General features: G+C 58.2%; 1 pseudogene; it reads right to left on the bottom strand.

Annotated features, from left to right (window-relative positions):
• Positions 1-2,722: 2,722 nt before the first annotated feature.
• LOC127025962 (antigen WC1.1-like) lies at positions 2,723-17,086 on the bottom strand (annotated as a pseudogene).
• Between the last annotated feature and the right edge of the window lie 3,428 nt (positions 17,087-20,514).

Here is a 20,514-nt window from a genome sequence, read left to right on the forward strand (position 1 = left end):
GGGTGTCTGAGCTGGACGAGCCTGAGCGGGGCTGTGGGTCTCCCAGCTGGAGGAATGACATTTCTTGCTGACCCTGTCTCCAGGTCCTTCTCCTTCCACCATCACCAGTGGCTTGAGCAGAGCCTCAGCTCAGGGAACCTGGAGCTGCTGAGGTCAGGCACAGCCCTGCTGAGGTGGGACTGGTAGGGCCGGTGCCCAGCTCTTGCTCCTGGGGTGTTTGGTGTCTCTGTCCACCCTGTGCTGATGGCATTGGGGAGGCACAGGCCTGTCCACCGCCATGCACAGGCAGTGAGGGCCAGGAGATGGTGCCTTGGCTGCTCCCTTGGCAATAACACCTGTAACCAAAATGGGGTATGAGACATGGACTTTCACTGCAGGGTGCCCAGCCCCCAGGAGCAGTGAGCCCAGCCTCAGAGAAATAAGGTTGCTCTCCCATGGACTTTAAACAGGCATGCTCTGCCCAGCGTCGGGGCAGCAGTGCTGAGAGTTGGGGTCTCACTGTGACCCCCCTCAGGTAGGTCCTCGGGAGCTGCAGGAGAAACCACAGATCTGGGGCACAGTGACAATCCTGCTTTGTGCAGAGAATGGACCCAGCCCGCAGGGCCAGACTGTTCAGGTCCCAAAATGCCATGAAACAGGTACTTTCGCTCAGGTGTGCTGCCCCCTCAAGCACACACAGGCCTGTGGCTCATCTCCGCAAGGAGGAGGAGGCAAAGCTCTGCCAGGTGCCAGAGTAAGGGAGAAATATTACACCTACGGGAGGGCAGAGCTGGCGGCGAGGTGGCACGGGACAGGCACTGGGCTCTTTGCCCTGGTCCCCACTTGGGCACCTTGACTCTGCTGGTCAGTGTCCATGCTGCCCATAGACCCCCACCATCCTGTGTTCAGAAGATAACACTCCCCCCTTCTTCTTTACTTCACTTCACCTTACTTCTCTGAGATGCAGGGCTGGAGCTTGCCCCAGTGGGAGTTTTCCAGGGATGGAGGCTGTGTTTGCAGTGCCCATGTATGTCACCCATCATCGTGGGCGTCTGGCCCTGGGAACGCTGCTCTCCCATGGGGGCTGCCAGCAGGAAGGCTCCAGGGTATGGGCAAAGGGGTGTGTGAGCCTGGGCTTCCCCCAGAACCCCCCAGCGTCACCCCAGGGGTGGTGGAGCTCCCGGCAGGGGAATGGGGCAATGCTGAAGTGGGAGAGGATGTTGGCGACAGCCGCCTCCTCCCCTCTTCTCCTCTAGGGCCAGATCCTGCTGTTTGCAGCAGTACTGAGCTGCAGGAACTCCCCACAGGGAACCCTGCCTGCCACAAGACAGCAAATGCACTTCCAGCCCACAGCAGAGGAGCCTTTTGGGGAAAAGGCAGAGGGGTGTGGGAGACCCACCAGCGGGAGCAGGGAGGGCAGTTTTGGGTGCCAGGTCCTGCCCAGGTGTCAAGCCTTCTCCTCGACTGGCTCCTGCGTAAGAGCCTTCTCTGCGGGGCAGGGGCAGGTGAAAGCCCCGGCCAAGGGAGAGGGACCCTGGCTCAGCTCCCAGCAGCACCTGCTTTAGAGGAGGGACACAAAATCTCATCTGCCATGGAAACGTGCCCACATGAGCATCCTCCAGATGAGCCCTTCTTCAGGCCAGGGGCTGGACCACGGCTTTTGGCTACAGCACACATCTCGTGGGGATCCTTTCTCCATCCTCTGGCCTCCAACAGCGCTGAGGGAAAGGTGCCCCAATCCCCCTGCTCCCCTCCTTCCTGTACCTGCCCCACAAGTACTGCCCCGACAAAACCCAAACTGACACCCCTGGCAAGGCAGCAGGAGGGCAGGGTGGGGCTGGAGGGGAGCAGGAGGAGGGGGTCCCAGGGCTGCCGTGGGGCCTTACAGCCCCTGCCAGGAAGGAAGGCAGCTCTGCGGCTGTGGCAGTAGTGCTCGGGGTCTGTGAGGGGCCCAAGCAAGCAGGAGCAATGGAGATGGGTCCTGGCAGAGCATGAGGAGAGGGAATCCCAGCCCCATGTGTCCCTGAACATGGCTCTGCACCTTGTGCTGGGGCAGTGGGGAGCAGAGCTGCCTCCTACCATTGTGGGAGGTAATCCTGTGGCTTTGATCCCACCTGGGGCTGGCTGGGGTGTTCAGGGCACTGCAGCACCTTAGGCTCACTTCTGTGAGACAAAAGCCCAGGGCTTCCCCTGTCCTGGCAGCTCTGTCATGGCCTTTGCGCTGTGGGACCAGCGGGGCCCAGGCAGGGGGAAAGAGCAGCTGGAAACCCAGGGGTGAGGAAATGGGTGCTGCCGCTGAGGTGCATCACGGGACCTATCAGAGAGCCATTTGGACTCGAAAAGTGCCTGTGGCCAGCAGGATGGAAATGTCTCTGTCAGCAGGATTATTCCCCAGGGACCATGGGCTCTCGCAGCCCCACAGCCTGACCCCGACCCTGAGCCCTTCCGCACCGCCATGTCCTTCTTCTCTGCTCCCCCTGGTGAGACTCAGGGAGACAGCCCGCCACCTGGGCAGGCAAGCACCAGCTGTGGGTCAAAGCCCTCAGAGACTTTTAATAAGAAGAAATCTGGAGGCACAGCAGAAAGACGGGAATACAAATAGAGGAAACTCCAGGCGTTTCTGCTGCCCATGGGTCAAGGGAGACAGTTCCATGTGCTCACAGCTCTCCCAGCTGCACAGATCTCTCCTCGTCCCTGGCTGCACCCAGCTGCACAGCAGGGATGGGCTCTCCTGGCCTGGGGCTCAGGAGGACTGTTGTGCACAGAGCTCCACTGTCACAGCCTTTGTGTCCTCACGGGGATGTGCCAGAGACACCTCTTCAGCATCATCATAGCCCATGCTCTGCCAGGGATAGGGACAAGGTGTCTCCTTCAGCTCCGGGGACCCTGGCACTTCTCCGGGAGCGCAGGCTGGCCCCTGCAGGCAGCAAGGCAGGACATTGCAGTTCACCTCATGGGGTCTGTACATCATCTTCCTCCCAGCTCCTCACCACATTCAGCTCCTTCTCCCACCCCCAGTCCCTCCAAGGAAAACTCCTGGGGCAGGTTCCCCCTTCCCAGGAGGTTGGGGTCTCAGGACAGCAGCAACTCGGGTGCCACCAGGGATGGCACCCCAGGAACCAGCAGTGCTAAATTTCCCTCTCACCTCTGGGTGCATCCCTGGGCCCTGCTCCCTCCTCTGGCACCCTGGGCATTTCCCACTCGCCCTGCTCAGGGGCAGCGTCCTCCCAGGGTCAGAAACCTCCCTGGCATCATCATAGCCATGTGCTGGCTCACCTGCGCCAGGACAAGAACATCTGAAAGGAGAGGGGAGTGGTGACAGTGAGAAGATAAGTCCTGCAGAGCAGAGGACGGGAGGAGGCGCAGGGACACAGGGCTGAGACACTGGTGTTGGCAGCGCCACAGGAGACCCCCATGTCCTCCCATCTCTGACGCTGACACTCAGTGACACCTCTGTCCATCACATGTCTGCAGGGAGATCAAGCCCTTCCTGCCCCGTTACCTGCTGCTGATGCCAGACCATCCTCCTCCTTGCTGAGCCCAGGGAGGGCTGCAGCTGGCTCAGGGACTCCTCTGAAGAAGAGCCTGGAGAGATGCACAGTGGGTGTTATGGAGCGAGCCCCACTGACCTGGCCCATGGTCAGCGCTGCTGGGGAAGGGGGACCCACAGAGCTGGGGCTGCATGGGGAGGAGGGCTGGTGAATTTACCCTGCTCCCCTGGCACAAACCCTGTCTCAAAGGTGCTCCCAGAGGTGCCCTAGGACAGCCCCTTCCCTCCCTCCTTGGGTGTCACATGGGGTGCAGGGGCAGAAAGAGAGGGGCTGTCCAGCTGGGCATGGTTGAAAGGTGGTTGGGAGAAAGCTCCTCTCCTGGGCCCAGGACCTGGATGCTCTCCCCACACACCACATGGCACCAGTGCTGCAAGGGACCACGGGCTGGGGGCTTCAGGGGATCAGCTCTGGGTTAGGGCCAGGGGAAAGTGTCCTGCAGATGTACCTCCAGGGAGGACCCACACCCACCTGAGCGACCAAACCTCGCCTGCTTCTCCCACGCTGGGCTGTAACCGATCTCCTCGTACACGGCCTCGGGGAAGAGCTCCTGAGCTCTCCTGGAGCCTGGGGATAGAGGCAGGGCTGGCAGAGGGACAGGCAGAGGAGCCAATGGGACCCCACTGGGCTCCCCCAAACCTCTTCCTTGGGCCAGCCCAGCACTGCTCCGACAGCACAGCCCCACTGCACTGTCCAGGCATGGCTGCCACATCCCCGGTGAGGGCAACATTGCTGTGGAGATCCTCTGGGGCAGCATCACCCTCACATCATCCCTTTGGAGACAGCGCTCATGCCCCTCTGGCCCCTGGGTCATGCCCCCTTGTCTGACCCTGGAGCAGCTCCCATGTTTTCCTCTCCACCTGGAGCTGCCCTCTCTCTGCCCCACGGGTCTATAGCAGGGCCCCTGCCCTGCTGGTGGGTGGGCAGGGCTGGGCAGAGGGACAGGCTGGGAGCCTGACACCATGGAAATGGACCCTCCTGCCCCATGCTCCTCCTAGCATCTCCATTGTCCCAGAGCGCCCTCCACCAATACCCAGAGCACTGCTAGCCTTGGCCATCTCCCCTCTGCTCACATCTCCCTGAGCCCCACTCTCCCCGTTTCTCTCCTTGCCTCTGGCCAGCTCCCCCCACCTCTGGGCTCTCTCCGCCCCTTGCTGCTGGTGCCCCATGGCCAGGCACTCACTGGGGTGGTGTCTGGGACAGGTGGCAGCACACAGTCCCACCCCCTCAGCTCTGCCTGTGCCCCTCACTGACATCCCGCAGCACCCCACAGCCCTTCCAGGAGGTATCTTCCCTGGCACCATTGTGGCAGGACCCACCTCTGCGCCCAGTCCTGGTGCTTAGCACTTGCCCAGCCAGGAGGGCCAGGAGCAGGCAGAGAAGGGCCCCCAGGATGATGCAGATGATGACAGGCACTGAGACTCTCCCGCTGCCAGTCAGACGGCCTCGAGTGGGATCTGCATGGGCAAGAACATGGAAGGGGCAGCACCAGGCCTGGGAGAGGTGGAGGCAGCATCAGTCCTGACCCCCATCACACAAGGCAGCAAGGGGTGGAGCACCCCAGGGGTGAGTGATGGGCAAGCTTCTACCCTGCTGAGTAAATTACAACCCTCCCTAACCCCCCGCCACCCTCCCAGTGCCTCCTCCTGGGAGTTTCACACCCCAGCAAGGAGCCCCTTCCATCCAGCTGTGGGTCACAGCCTGGCCCCGGGGTTACCCAGCCCCGGGGGAGGACAAGTTACCTGCTTGGGGTGGGAATGCTGCCGTCCTGGGTGTAGCTGCAGAGAGGCAAAGGAGAGCTGGGCTGAAAGGGTGGTTGTGCGGGTCCCGGGGAGCCTCCTCCCCAACACACTGTGTGTGTGTCTGGAGATGCCCCTGACACATCCCCCCAAATTGCCCCTCCTGTAGTGCTAGAAAGGGAGGCCGGGACAGGGCCCAGCGCCTCTGCTCTGGGGGCAGGCAGGAAGGCACAGGCAGCCCAGGGATAGCCCTGGGGCTGCAGGGCCCCACAGGCAATGGCAGCAGGACGTCCAGATCCACCGAGGCTGTTCCCACTTGGCACCAGCCTCCTGCACTCCACAGCAATGTTCCTGCTCTCGGGAGGTCAGGGCCCATGCCAGGACCAAGTGGGTGTAAGGCTTTCCCCAGCTCCCTGCCAAGACCCGAGCAAGGGGTCCCAGCCCTGCCACTCACCTGAGCAGCGCACGGCAGCATCTTCCTTATGCCGACAAGCACCGCTGTCCCCAGGACGGGCCCAGCAGTCCTGCAGAGACAGCTCTGTCCCCCGGCACTCCACCTGCTCCAGCCAGATAGGGCCCATCCCCATCCCAAACGCAGCCTCATGCAGGGCAGACACCGCGGGCCACAGCCCAGCTGCCTGCATGCCACCTCAGCATCCCGCATGTCCCAGGAATCGTCACACACCGTCCCCCAAGAGCCACGGTGCCAGACCTCCACTCTGCCCGAGCACCTGTCCTCGCCTCCCACCGCACGAATCTTCTCCCTGGCTGGAGAAGGCAAAGACTTCCCATGGCACTGAGAGAGCAGGCAGAGCCCTGCCAGACAAGAAGGGTACGCAGGGGAGCAGCTCCCTACCTGTGCAGCTCGTGGAGTTGGGGCACGGGGCCAACGAGGTCGGGGCATTTCTGGGCGTCCCCCTGAAGAAGGAAACACTGTGGTGAAGGGGCTGGTTCAGGGGATGGTGCAGAAGAGAGCAGGGCTGAGCTCTGCTTGCGCCTCCCTGTGCCATCTTGGTCACAGCAGCAACCGAACCCTGGTCATTCAGGGGACAGACGCAGGAGCTGTGGGGAGACCCTGACTGCTCAGCCCCAAAAGGCCCCTGGTTCAGAGAGCAGCAGGAGGGTGTCCATGGAGGGGAGGCTCTTCTGAACCCTGTCTGGTCTCTTCTGAGACCTCACCTGGAGATGCCTCTGCCTCCCGCAGGTGCTGCTGGCAGCCTGGGTGGCAACTGCTGCTGGACGTGGGTGGCTGTGGTCACGTTTGTGCCACCAGCAGCAGAAGGGTCTGACATGGCAAGGAAAAGCCCTTCCAAGCTCTTTCTCTGTGTTTGGCCGTGCCCACCAGGGAGCAGGAGCTGGGGTGACACTGGTGCCCAGGTGGCTCCGAGTTACCATTGCAGGTGATGTGGATCTCATCTTGCAGGTCTTCACATGACTGCGGTTCCAGGGAGTGGAGGGACACTGCCAGAAGGAGCTGGTTTTCTCCCCACACTGCACGTTATCCAGCCAGGCAGGGCCAGACACCCTGCCGTAGGGCAGGCGTGTTTCCAGGGATCCTCCATCCCCGCAGCCCAGCTCCTGGCATGCCAGTGACACCGTGTCAAGAGTCATCGAGTTGGAGCAAATGCTCCCCCATGTCCCGTTGTAGAAAACCTGCAGGCGCCCGGAGCAGCCGTCGCTGTTCTCCAGCCTCAGGGCCACGAACTCTGCAGGAAAGGCACCAAGGGGAACAGGCTGGTGTGGGGCTGTGGGAGCCAGGACACCTCTGCACCCCCCAGGCCCTCAGGTGGGCAGGGGCAGGGCCAGCACGTCCCCCTTGCACCCAGGGGCAGAGAGAAGTCCCTGACGGACAGACACCCCTGCCCTTCCCGCTAACCTCGGGGACTGCTGAGCTCCCCAGGGACCCCCAATGGGACTGAGGGTGCCCGTGCATGGGTGTCCACAGGATGGGCTTGGGCAGGAGCTCAGAGGCAGTCAGGGACAGCCTTGGCCATGCCTGGCTCTCCTTGTGTCCTGGCCTCCCCAGGAACCAGGCTCCCACCACAGGTCCCGGCACACACCTGAGCAGATGACTCCCGCGTCCTCTTTGTGCCCGCAGTCGTGCTGCCCCCAGGGCCCAGCAGGGCAGTCCCAGAGAGCAGCTTCGGCCCCAGAGCAGTTCACGCCATCCAGCCAGATCTGGCCGGAGCCTTCCCCAAACCGAGCAGAGCCAGCCGCCTCCACCGCCCCTCCACAGCCCAGCTGGTGGCAAACGACGGCGGCATCAGACAGGTCCCAGCCATCGTCACACACAGTCCCCAGGTGCCCTGGTAGTACAGCTCCACTCTCCCAGCACAGCGCCCAGTCCCGTTCACCAGCCGGACCCGCCGGCTCCCTGTAGTGGGTAGAAAGCCCAGTTGCTGTCAGGGCCTGGCTGCCCACCCACCCCGTCACCTGGGGGGCCCATGCAGTGCCGCTCACCCCAGCAAATGACTCCCACATCCTCCGCAACCCCTGCTGCCGGTGCACTCTCGGGCAGGGAGGTGTTGCAGAGGGCCAGGTTGGCCTCGTGCCCTGCGCACCGGACCCCTCGCAGCCCCACGGGGCCCGTCCCTCGCTCAGGCTTTGGGGGGTTGTAGGCTGTCCCTGCCTCTCCGCACCGCAGCTGCCGGCACACCACACTGGCCTCCTGCACGTCCCACTCATCATCCAGAACTCTGCCCCACATCCCATGCTGGAAGATCTCCACTCGTCCGTCGCACCGGCTCCCTCCGCCCACCAGCCGCAGGGATGCAAAGCCAGCTGAGCCTGCGGACAACAGAGATACCACAGCCATCGGCAGCACTGGGGAGCAGGGCATCCTTCAGGGAGCAGGGCGAGGGGGGATTTTCTGACCAAAGAGGACAGGATTGAGCCTTTAGCTGACAAGAAGCGAGGGCAATGCCCGGGCCCGCTCTGCAGCTCACACCCAGGTCTGCTGCTGCTGGGAGCACCCAGGCAGCTCCTGCCTGGCTAGTGGGATGAGGCTCTGCAGGGCTCTCTGCGGGGATGCGATGTGGTTGTCTGCAGCCAGAGGGATGGAGCAGAGCCCTGCAGCCCTGTCCTGGGCTCGTCCCACAGTACGAGAACAGAGGAGCCCAGGCCTGGTGGTGGCGCTGGGGCTAAGGCACTGCCCTGGGGGTAGATGCTTGCCTCCGTTCAGTGCTCAGCTCTCCCAAAGCAGAGCGGTCAGTCTGAGCAGGCAAAGCCCTCCAGATGGCTCCTGGGGATGCCAGGGTTTCTCCAGGGAGAACTTCAGCCTGGTACTGCCATGGGACCCTGCTTTGGGTGGCCGTGTCACACACAAAGGGCAAATGGAGTTAATGCAGCATTTTTCCGGCACTCACCTGAGCAAATGACAGCAGCAGTGTTCCCGTGGGAGCATGGTGAGGCCCCCAGGGTGATCACTGGGCACTGTGCCAGGTGGGCTTCAGTGCCGTCACAGTGGAAGGAGTCTCTCCAGACAGGGCCAGTCTCTCTCCCAAAATGCTCTCCTCCAGGAATGGCCTCAGCAAACCCACAGTTGAGTTGACGACAGAGAACGTGGGCATCCGAGAGATCCCAGCGGGAGGCACAGAGGGTCCCCCAGGTCCCCAGCACCTGGACCTCCACCTCCCCGCACACGCTGTGCTGCCGTTCACCAGCCTGAACCCTGTGTACTCTGAGGACAGAGGAGGAGGAGAGAGGGTGGATTGGTGCTCTTGTACCCTCAGGAGCTGGGGGAGAGGCCAGAGGGAACAGCATGCCTTTCTTCTCCTTCTCAACTATTTTCATGCTGCAGACAATGCCATCATCCCTCCTGTCCCCACACCCAGCCTAGCACATTCCTTGCTCTGTTCCCCGACCCCTGGCACAGCCCCGTGTCCCTGAGTCCTTACGTGTGCAGGTGACAACAGCGCTGTTCACGTGGGTGCAGGGCTGCTCCCTGGAGGACCCTTTGAGGCAGGAGATGAGGAGGGATTCATTCCCCACACACTGCAGCTCTCTGTCCCACATGGCACTGACCCCTTCTCCAAAGTGAGCTGCCTCAGCGACAGGCAGGGCTCTGCCGCACTGCAACTCCCTGCAGACCACGTCAGCAGCTTTGGCACCAAAGTGTGAAGCACAGACAGTTTTCCACTGGTCCCTGTCATGGATCTCCACACGTCCTGAGCAGCGGCTCTTCCCTTCCACCAGACGGAAAAGTCCTGGAAAAAACCAAAACACCTGGCAGTTCCCAGAGTCCTCTGGCAGTTAAATGCCACATCCTGCATCACCTCCAAGCAAGCTGTGACCAAACTGCCCATTGCACATCCCAGAGGAAGCTGTTGGGGGAGTGTTGGTGACACAAACACATCCAGGCCCCCCTGCACCCCTTCTCTACACCATCACAGCACTCGAGGGTATGTGTCTGTTGCAGACTCACAGCCACAGGTACTGCTCAGACAAACTGCTCCCACACAAGGTCCCTGTGCTGCCCAGCATGGTCCCCCAGCACCGCAGTGGTGGGAGCAGTTGGGGTCCAGGAGAAGTGGCCCAGATGATACTGACTGCTGCAGCCTGCTCGGCCCCTGCAGAACTTTGGGCCAGGCAGGACCATCACCCTGAGGCAACCATAAGCGCACCCTGATCCCAGGGCTGTTCCTGGAGGATTGGGAGGTTCCTTTTAGGTGGGAGATGTCACAGAGCACAGAAATGGTGCAGGTATTGTCATGGCTCATGCCTCTCCAGACCCCTCCGATACCTGTTTGGAGGGGATGTCCTCAGCCAGGGACACAGTGCTCTGCCCGGAGATGCACAGGTCCCAAGCCAACGGCCAGACAAAGGGCCCGGAGACTCGCATGCCCCCTGGCCTCACACTGACTCAGAGGGTAACAGCAGGCACAGATGAGAGTCAGGAAGTGCTGGCAAAGACCCGTGTTCCATGGGGCAGTGTGGGGATCGATAGGCAGGCAGGAGGGGCAGGCAGGTGGTCAGTGCTAGCTTCACGGAGCCGTGTCCCTACAGGGCTGTCACAGCCCCAGGGATTTGCCAGTGCCAGCCTGTGCATGCGGTGATGTGGAAGGAAGCAGCCAGAATCAAGCAGCTGCAAAGTTCCTAAGCCTTGCAGTGCTGGACCACAGAGCCGAGCCCTGGGGACAGGCAGTGAAGAGCTGTGTGCCACCCTGCTTCTCTCCTCAGGGCCCAGCACTCATGCTCTCTGAAAAGCCCTTTTGATTCACTTGAGGTACTCATGCCTGTGAAGGGGAATGACCCAGGAGGACCAGTCATCTCATGCTGTTCCTCCAAGGTGTGGAGTGCCAAGCGAGTCCCCCCTGTTTCTCCAGCACAGGGACCCTCAGCATTGTTGGCTGGGAACTGGCAGAATGGGTGGAGATGAGTGGACACCCCGGGCAGGGACAGAGGATTCATCTGCAGCCCAAGATACTGACTGAGGGGGACTGAGGCACTGTGGCAAGGTTAGTTCACCCTGGGGTAGGCTCCCACTGGGCTTGCCCCAGGGACCAGGGACATCAGCAATGACAGTCCCAGCTTGGCAGTTAGACCAGCATCACTGAGCCCTGCTCTGGCGTCCCCTTGTTGCTCCCTGAGGGCACACCCAGGTCCCTTCCCCCACCCTGGCCCCAAAGGTGGAGTACAGGCTGTCTCCTTACCTGAACATGTCACTCCAGCGTCAGAGTGTGAGCACAGTTATGTTTACCCCATCCTGCGTGTTTGCAGTCAGACAGGGCAGACTCGGTGCCAGTACAGCCAACGTCATCCATCCAAATGGGGCCAGATCCTGGCCCAAAGTGTCCGTACTGGTGAGCTCCAACAGCAGACCCACAGTCCAGCTGCTTGCAAACCACTGCCGCATCATTCATACTCCAGTAGTCACCACACACGGTGCCCCACCGGCCCCTGTGTTTCACCTCCACTCTCCCAGCACAGCGCCTGCCACCATTCGCCAGCCTCACCTCTGCAGCACCTTTGAACATCAACATGAGGCGGGTCAGGAGAGCGCCAAGCCCCAGCACTGCAGGTCTGGGGGAAACCCCTACCTGGGTCGAGTCAGAGGTAATGGGCTGGGAGCCCACTCCCCTCTAGGCTGTCCCCAGTGCAGTGTGGGGGTCCATTCTGGGCATCACATGCCATCCCACTGCACAAGGCACCTCTTTCTACCCCAATGGCCACATGCCCCCCACCCATATCTGCCCAGCCCTGCACTGGGCACCCGTTCCTCCCCAGCCCAGCACCCCCTCAACAGCCCTGTGTACTCAGGCCTGCAGCTTCCTGTGCAAACCACCTGCCCCACCACCATCCAAACCCACCCCATGGCTTTTTGAGTTCCCAGGGAGCACCGAGACAAATCCGAGGATTCCCCAGCCCATGTCCTCTCCTCGCCCGTGGCGTCAGTCTCTCTGTGGGGTACACACTGCCCTCATGGGTCAGGGCTCCCTGGAATAAGGGGGCAGTGAGCAGCACACAAACCCTCTGGGCTACCCCAGAGGTTGGCAGTGCTCTGGGGATCTCTGGGGGCTGCCATCACCAGCTAGGCCACCACTGGCTCCAGAGGCACAGTGCTGGGCAACAGGGGGTCCCAAAAGGGTACCCCACGACAGGCTGTCTATGAATGCAGCCAGGCACAGGCTGCCTAAGCACTGGAACCCTGGAAAAGGAGATACTCTCTCCCACCCACATGGGCACAGGGAAAGGCACAGGCTCCATGGACTTGAGCCCCTTCTGCCCCTCGTCTCAGTAGCACCTGCAAAGAAACCCCATTCCCAGGCGGATCCTGATGACCACCCTGGTAGCCCCTGGCCCTGGGCTGTGGGACAAGGCAGTCAGCACTTACCCGTGCACAGCTGTACCCAGAGCAGCAGCCACAGCATCTGAGGGGACAGGACTCCCTCTCGGCCCATCCTGAGCCTCCTGCCCTGCCAGCACATCCCTGCTGCGCCACACTCCCTGCCAGAGTTCCTGCGGACTCATGGGGACAATGATGACGAGAGGGCAATATATCTCTGCAGATGCCAGCCCAGCTACAGGAGGAGCCAATCGAAGCAGCAGCACCTTTTTAGACATTATCGGGAGCTATCTCCCCTCCGACACAGCCCAGCCCTCCAATGAACTGCTCCAGCGCCATTCATGACCATATATGAGGGATGGCTCCACTGCAGGTGTCACGTCACTGTGGTGGCGGTGCGTCACAGGACAGGGCCGGCTGTAGTGGGGGAAAATGGATTTTTCATGCCTTGAACCCTGCTGTGTGGACCAGGAGCACTGAGCATCTCCTATACCGGGCACATCCAACAGCCCAAGGTGTGAGTGTCCAGCTGTCCCCATGCCATGGGAACCACAGGGCTGGGACTGCACCAGGGGCTGTGTCAGGAAGGGAAGGAAACAGCCCCTGCCCCTGCTTCAGATCCTGCTGTGCTGGGAGCAGCAGCTGGGAAAGGGCCTTAGCTCAGGCCAGAGCCCCATCCCAGGAGTACTGGCTTGCCCGTTCCTCCCTGGAGAGCCCCATGGAAGGTCCCTTGAAATGAGCTGGAGCTGGGACATGTCCCTGCCCTGGCAGCAGACACGCAGCCCAGAGGCTCAGACGTATCCCTGCCTCTTGACATGTCACCGAGGGGCCGTTATTCCCCATGGGTGGCTCGGGAGCTGCAGCCTGCAGGTGCACAAACCACAGCCCACGTGGTCTTGCAGTGCGCCCGCGCTCCCCCCACAGCGCCCGGGCAGGAAGCCTGTGGTTTCCTCCTGGCACCGTGCCCAGGCACATCCCTGCGGTGCCCCTGAGCCACCCCCACCCCGACTGCTCCAGCCAGGGCTGCAGGGGCTGCTCCTTCAGCCTCACAGACATGGGGCCGGGCAGCTCCCATCCTCTGTCGTGCCCTTCTGACAGCACACAGCCGCTCTGCACGAGCCCCACAGCCATGGGGTGTCATCTTGTGACATGACCTCACACCCTCCTATGGCCACTGCTGTGTACTCATGGGTTATACTGACGGTGACCTCACACCCCTCCTACTGCCATCGCTGCGTGCTCATGAGTTACACTGTCACACGTGTGTGTGCGTGTATGGACTGCTGCTGCTAATGATGGTTCTTCCAAAACCCCATGTTTGGTTGTGGTCTAAATATTGACTTGGTGACATCAGAAGCACCTACACAAGCTATGTGCCAGCTTCTGCCCTATCAGCTACTCAGGCACCAGCGACATGACAAGCTCATACACAGCTATGTGCATGCTCCTGGCCTATCTGCTACTCAGCCACAGGTGATGTCATAGCATCTACTGCTGATATTGGCCTGCTCCTGCCCTATCAGCTACTCAGGCAGCAGTGACATTAGAAGCACCTACACATGCCATGGGCCTACTCCAGGCCTGTGAGCTACTCAGGCATGAGTGACCTCAGAAGCACAAACACAAGCCATGGGCCTGCTCCTGCCTATATAGCTACTCAGGCACTAGTGACCTCAAACAACCTACACATACCTGTTGTGGATTAACCCCAGCCAGCAGCTACCTCCCACACAGTCACTCGCTCACTATTTCACTAAATAGAAAGTTAATTCTATCCCACTAAAACCAGTACAGTGTCAGATGCCTGCTCCTGCCCTATCAGCTACTCAGGCACCAGTGACCTCACAGGAACCTATACACCCATTTGCCATGTCCTTGCTGTTGAGGTACTCTGCCTCCGGTGACCTCACAAGCACCTATAAGGGCCATACTCCTAGTCCTGCTCTATCAGCTATTCAGTCAAGAGTGACATCACAAGTACATAGTACATGCCCAAGCCATGTGTCTCCCTCTTGCCTATCAGCTACTCAGGCACCAGTGACCTGACCACCACATATCCACCTAGCTGCTATCTGCTCATCTATGAGATATCAAGGCACAAGTGACCTCACAAGCTCCAACACAAGCCATGTGCCTACTCTTGGCCTATCTGCTACTCAGGCATCAGCAATCTCACAACACTTCCACAGGCCATGTGCCAGCTCCCAGCCTATGATCTACTCAGGCACCAGTGACCTCACAAGCACATACCAACCTATTTGCTCTGTGCTCGTGTGGTGGGGTGACCCCATGTGGCAGCCCCCACCCAGTCACTTGCTCACTCCCCACCAGCGGGATGGGGGAGGGAACTGGAAGGGCAAAAGCCAGGAAAAAAGTCTCATGGGTCAAGATAAAGACAGTTTAATAAGTGGAGAATAATCACTCACAGCAGGAGATTGATGCCAAGCCAGTCTCTGAGCAAAGAACACACACCCCCTCCCCAGTTTTACTGCTGACCATGACGTCATATGGTGTGGAATATCCCTTTGGTCCGCTGGGGTCAGCTGTCCTGGCTTTGTCCCCTCCCAGCCTTCTCGCTGTGGGGCAGAGTGAGAAAGAGAGAAGGCCTTGACGCTGTGCAAGCACTGCTCAGCAATAGCTCCAATGTCAGTGTGTTCTCAACACTGTTTTGGCCACCAAGGCAAAGCACAGCACCATAGCGGCTGCTAACAAGAAAATTAACTCCATCCCAGCCACACCCAGTACAATCTCCACCCCTTCTTCCATACCAGTTGCATCCTGCTCAGGTCCTACAGTATTCAATACAAATGTACATTACATCCACCACCCCCACCCCCTTCCCCATCCTTTCACATGACATACACACAGCATACTGGCTTTGGCTGGTGTGGCTCAGGTGGACCTGGACAAGTGCCAGCACACTCCTGACTTCTCCCCTCACTCACTCAGCCAGAGCTTTTTGAAACATTCCATCAGGTTATCAACCTAAGGACAAGGAAGTCTAAATAGCACCACTCTGCACCGCACAGTGGTCTTGCAGGTAGCTGTGAGACCCCCACACCCATGGGGAAAGGGAGTTCCCCACTACCACCCTACCTCTCTGTTTGGCACCTCAAAATCCACTTTGCAGTTCATGGGCTCACTGGCTGTTTCTTCTGGTTCACGTGGTCTTTTCTGAGATCCTCTTAGGGTCTTTTCTATATTGTCCCCATGCGCATATTCTTCTGAAGTTGGCATTTTGTCCTGGTTTTCCATGTTGCAGACAGCATTGCCTGTGTCTTGCAGCACCGAGAAAAGCTCAGAGGCTGCCCCAGTAACCCTGCGTGGCCATCCTGCTGGGCTGGTCTGGGATGTTGGGGCCTCCTAGGCCACTTCCCAGGATTGGGCTCTTCTTTCCAACCCAGACAAGTTTCCCCCAACCCAGACATGTCTGGGCTTCTTCTGCAGCCCGGTAAAGTGGGGGACCTCGACCCACCCTTGTACTTTTCTTTCTATTCACATTTAAACTCTAATTCTTCATTCATTAGCTCTTATTAAAGAAGGTTTCATCCATTTCATACCTATATGATAATGGCTATGTATATTTAATTTCTCTGGCTTTATAACTGTTTATATATATAAAAATACATAGATATACGTTTATATAGATATATAAATGTATACACATACATACATGTATAGAAAGGTATATATATTTAAAATATTGTATCTATTAATAAATAAATAAAAATATATTTCTATATATTTGGACACTCATATATATATTTTTTAAAAATTATATCTTGTAATACAAGTATATATTTTTATATCTGAGCACTTCCTTGTCCAAAGCAGGCAGGCAGCCAGTCACAGGGCTGCATGAGAACATGGGGGTATGACGGTGTCAAAAAATGGCTGCCACCCAACCACAATGCAGCATGAAAACATGTGGGGAATGAGGCTGCGAAAAGTGGGGCCTCCCTGTACGTAATGACAGGGGGCTTCCTTTGCTGATGTGCTTCTGGGTGCACAGGGAGGGGAGAGTCCTTTTGCCAGTCAATTATAGGACTTCCTGAGAACACGTGGGTTTGATGCTGGCAAGCATGGCTGTCAGCCAAGCACAGAGCAGTATGATGTTTAAGAACATGGCAGCCCACTCCCATAAAATAGCAGCCCCTTCATAAAATGGCAGCCCCCAAATGGCAGCCATAACAAAATGGCAGCCCCTGGGTATGGAGGGGAAGGGCCTTCTGGGTCAGAGGTACTTCCAGGTAAAGCAGAAGGGGTGGCCGCTCCTTCCAGGCAATCCCCACAAGGCACGTGACCAGTAGAGGGGAGTGACTTCCGGGGCAAATGGCCCCTCAGGCAGCTGGCAGCGGGTGGGCAGGGCATTGCTCACGTCTTACCTGCAGTACCGGTGGTGCCTGTGCTCCTGGCGGGTTCCAGGGCAATGAACCAAATAAGCACAAGGAAGGCACGTGGTGAGGTAAAAATGCTTCTTTTGCGCCGTGGTCAGATAACGGGTCCCTGTGGTGTCAGAGCTTCAGTGTTTGTGCCTGAGCTAAGAACTTTCCCCGACTCCGTGCGCTTCAAGACGGCACAACCCTTCTCAAAAAACCCACTACGGGACCCTCCTGGGTCTCGTGTGAAAATCTGCACTACTGTGCTGAGGATCCCCTCGGAGCAGGGACGGCACAAAGCCTTTTCCATGTGCCTCCTCACCTGGCCGTGGTCTCCCTGTTTCTCAGCACCTGAAGTCCCCCTCCATCTCCTACCCATCCCTGGATCTGGTGCTGGCAGTGCTGCACTCGGTGGTGCTTCCAGCAGTGAACCCCCTCACCTACAGCATGAGGAACCAGGAGCTCAAGGATGCCATTAGGAAAGGGCTTACATAAAAGGTAATTTACCTGTTGCAAACAATAGTGATAAACTCCCCATCCTCTCCACAAACAACTCCCAGGATACCCCATCCCAAATGGGTGCTTTGATGTATCATCGTTACTGTTACCAGTCTCATTAGCATTAGCTTTATTGTTATTGTTACTTGTGGTGATCATGTTCGCAGACAAATGTTTGGATTTGTCTCACTTGTCCAGAGGCATGAACCTGCTCTGTCTCACCTGGAGCCTGTGTAAGAGTGTGTCTAACACTGGGGCGGAGCTGACTCCCCCATAGCCTCTCTGTAATAAACTGGGATCTCCCCAGTGCACTGGGGAAATTAGCAGCAGTGCTCCCCATCCAGCTGGAGCTGCTTCCCACCCTGACCAGCAAGGCCAGTGTGGAGTCACCCTGTGACCCAGGCACCACAGCCAAATGGCTCTGCAGAGCAGCACTGCCAGCTCGGGGCCCTGCAGGGTTGATGGGGAGGGGCCAGGAACAGCCAGGTAGATCAGCAGAGGGTTAGGGAGAGCTCAGAACAGAGATGACCTAGGCTGGAAATTGCCTCAGAGACAAAAATACCAGCGTTCACCTAATCCAAGACAATGCCCAGACTGTGGGTGCCCTAAAGCATGTTCATGGTGCAGAGGCAGAAGTCCTCGCTGTCCTGGTGCTCCACCAGGCCTGGGTAGTGGATGAAGAAGGGCTGGTGCTCACAACTACCCATCTCTTAGTGCCATCGCCCCTCCTCAAGGGTGGCATCAAAAGGGAGGCTGGGACCCTGCGTCAGGGCCTGCACTGAAGGAAGCATGACTCAGCAGCCCTGTGAGTTTGCTGCTGTCCCTCAGTCTCTGTGCCCAGCACATGTCCTTGACACAGCCTCCTCCACCCCATGCACTGTCCTTCACTCCAAAGTCACCCCCAGTCCTAGTTCCCCCTAGCAGCCATTTCCAGCCCTGGCCATTCATCACCGTGGTCCAGCTGAGGGCTGATCTTTGAAATATGACCAGCCCCGTCCTCTTGCTGGGCTCAGTGTGTGCACTCGGGGAACACCCAGACCTGCATGGGCTCAGACATGCCCAGAGCCTGGCAGACCCCAGAGCAGGGCTGTCTGCAAAGCCTCACATGGGCCATGGCCAAGGCAGGGAAGGGGTCGGGTGCTGGGGCGAGCAGTCAAAGCCAGACGGCCACAGGGGAATGGGGCACTGAGGTCTGTCGCGGGAACTCTGCCAGGAGGATGTTTCCCCACCCCTGAATGCACTCTTCTCTGCTCACCCCTTCTGCGTGCAATTCTGCGCATTGTCAGCCCACAGGTACCGCCATAGTTCCTCGATGTTAGGTGCTTGGCATCTCAACATGGCCTTTGATGAGCCTCTGCAGGGACCCCCAGTGAGCGTCTCTTCTTGGAGCTGGCCACCACATGCTGGCTGCATTCACAGGGGATCCTGGTGAGGCCACATCAAGGGACAATGAGGACAAGAAGCAGGAAGGGAAATTTCAAATGAGGTTTAACGGGAAAAAAAATCACCTTGATAGTTGATTAGTACTGGCTGCAGGGCCCAGAGGTTTTCAAAACTCAACTGGAGAAAGCACTGACCAATGCATTCTAGCTGACATGTTCTCCCTGCTCAGAGCAGATAAGTAGCACTAGACACCTCCATGGGTCCCTTCTGACCCTTCTTGGCGGTATGTCTGGAGATCGCCTAGTCGAGTCCCCACTGCTCAAGCAGGATCAGCTAGAGCAGGTTTCCCAGTAGAGGATCCAGCTGGGTTTTGAATATTTCCATGGATGGAGACTCCACAACCTCTCTGGGCAACCTGTTCCAGTGATCAATCACCCTCCCAGTAGAGAAGTGTTTTATTGTATTGAGATGGAAGTTCCTGTGCTTCAGTTTCTACCCATTGTCTGTCACTGTGCAGCAGGGAGAAGATTGTGGCTCCCTCTTCTTCATTCCCTCCCATCAGGTATTGATACACATTGATAAGATGTGTGATGAGCCTTCCCTTCTGCAGGCTAAAAAGTCCCAGCTCTCTCAGGCTCTCCTCCTGAAGGATGCTTGTGTGACTTCAGAATCTTTGTGGCCCTTTGCTGGACTCGCTGCAGTAAGGCCATGTCTCTCTTGTAGTGGGCAGCCCAGCACTGGACACAGCACTCCAGATGGGGCTTCCCCAGTGCTGACTAGAGGGGAAGGATCACCTCTCTCGACCTGCTGGCAAACCGCTCCTGAATGGAGCCCAGGGGCTGTAGGCCTGCTTTGCCACACAGCCACACTGCTGGCTCATGGGCAGCTTGTTGCCCTCCAGGGCCCCCTGGTCCTTCTCTCAAAACCTGCTTTCCAGCCAGTCAGCCCCCAGCCTGTACTGGTCCGTGGGGTTATTCCTGCCCAGGGGCAGGACTTTGTGTTTCCCTTGGTTGAACTTCATGAGGTTCCTCTCTGCCCAGTTCTCCAGCCTGCCCAGGTCCTTCAGAGCAGCAGTGGCAACCAGCTGGTGTATCAGCCACTCCTCCTGTTGTGGTTTAACCCAGCCGGCAACTAAGCACCACACAGCCGCTCACTCCCTCCCCCCCGTTGGGATGGGGGAGAGAATTGGAAGAGTAAAGTGAGAAAACTCGTGGGTTGAGATAAAGACAGTTTAACAGGTAAAGGAAAAGCCACGCACGCAAGCAAAGCAAAACAAGGAATTCATTCACTACTTCCCATTGGCTGGCAGGTGTTCAGCCATCTCCAGGAAAGCAGGGCTCCATCACGCATAATGGTTACTTGGGAAGACAAACGCCATCACTCCAAACATCCCCCCCTTCCTTCTTCTTCCCTCAGCTTTCTATGCTGAGCATGACATCATAGGGTATGGCATATCCCTTTGGTCAGTTGGGCTCAGCTGTCCCAGCTGTGTCCCCTCCCAACTTCTTCTGCATGCCCAGCCTACTCACTGGTGGGTTGGTGTGAGAGGCAGAAAAGGCCTTGACTCTGTGTAAGCACTGCTCAGCAGTGACTAAAACATCCCTGTGTTAGCAACACTGTTTTCCGCACAAATCCAAAACATAGCCCCATACTAGCTACTATGAAGAAAACTAACTCTATCCCAGCCAAAACCAGCACACCTCCCAATTTTCTATCATCCACAAACTTGCTCAGGATGCCCTCAGTCCCATCATCCAGGACTGTCATGAAAGGTTGAATAGAATGGGACCCAGTATCAACCCTTGGGTTACACCACTGGTGCCTATCCTCCAGCTGGACTTTGTGCCACTGGACACAAGCCTCTGGGATCAGCCATTCAGTCAGTTCTCAGTTCATGTCATTTTTTACTTATCTAGTCCATACTTGCTCAGCTTGTCTATAGGGGTATAACGGGAGACAGGCTGACAGCTCCCCGCATCCTCCTTCTTGCCCTGCTTCAAGAGAGGATTTCCATTTGCTGTCTTCCAGTCCTCAGGAACCTCACCAAATCACCATGACCTTTCGAACAGGATTTCAAGTGGCCTTACAATGACATCAGCTGGCTTCCTCAGCACTCATGAGTGCATCCCCTCAGGTCCCAAGGACTTATGCACGTGCAGTTTGTTTAGAATGTTCCCTAAGTTCCTGAGACTCCTGCACCAAGG

The sequence above is a fragment of the Gymnogyps californianus genome, chromosome 26 (assembly GCF_018139145.2).
Source record: "Gymnogyps californianus isolate 813 chromosome 26, ASM1813914v2, whole genome shotgun sequence".
In the NCBI taxonomy this organism is placed as follows: Eukaryota; Metazoa; Chordata; class Aves; order Accipitriformes; family Cathartidae; genus Gymnogyps; species Gymnogyps californianus.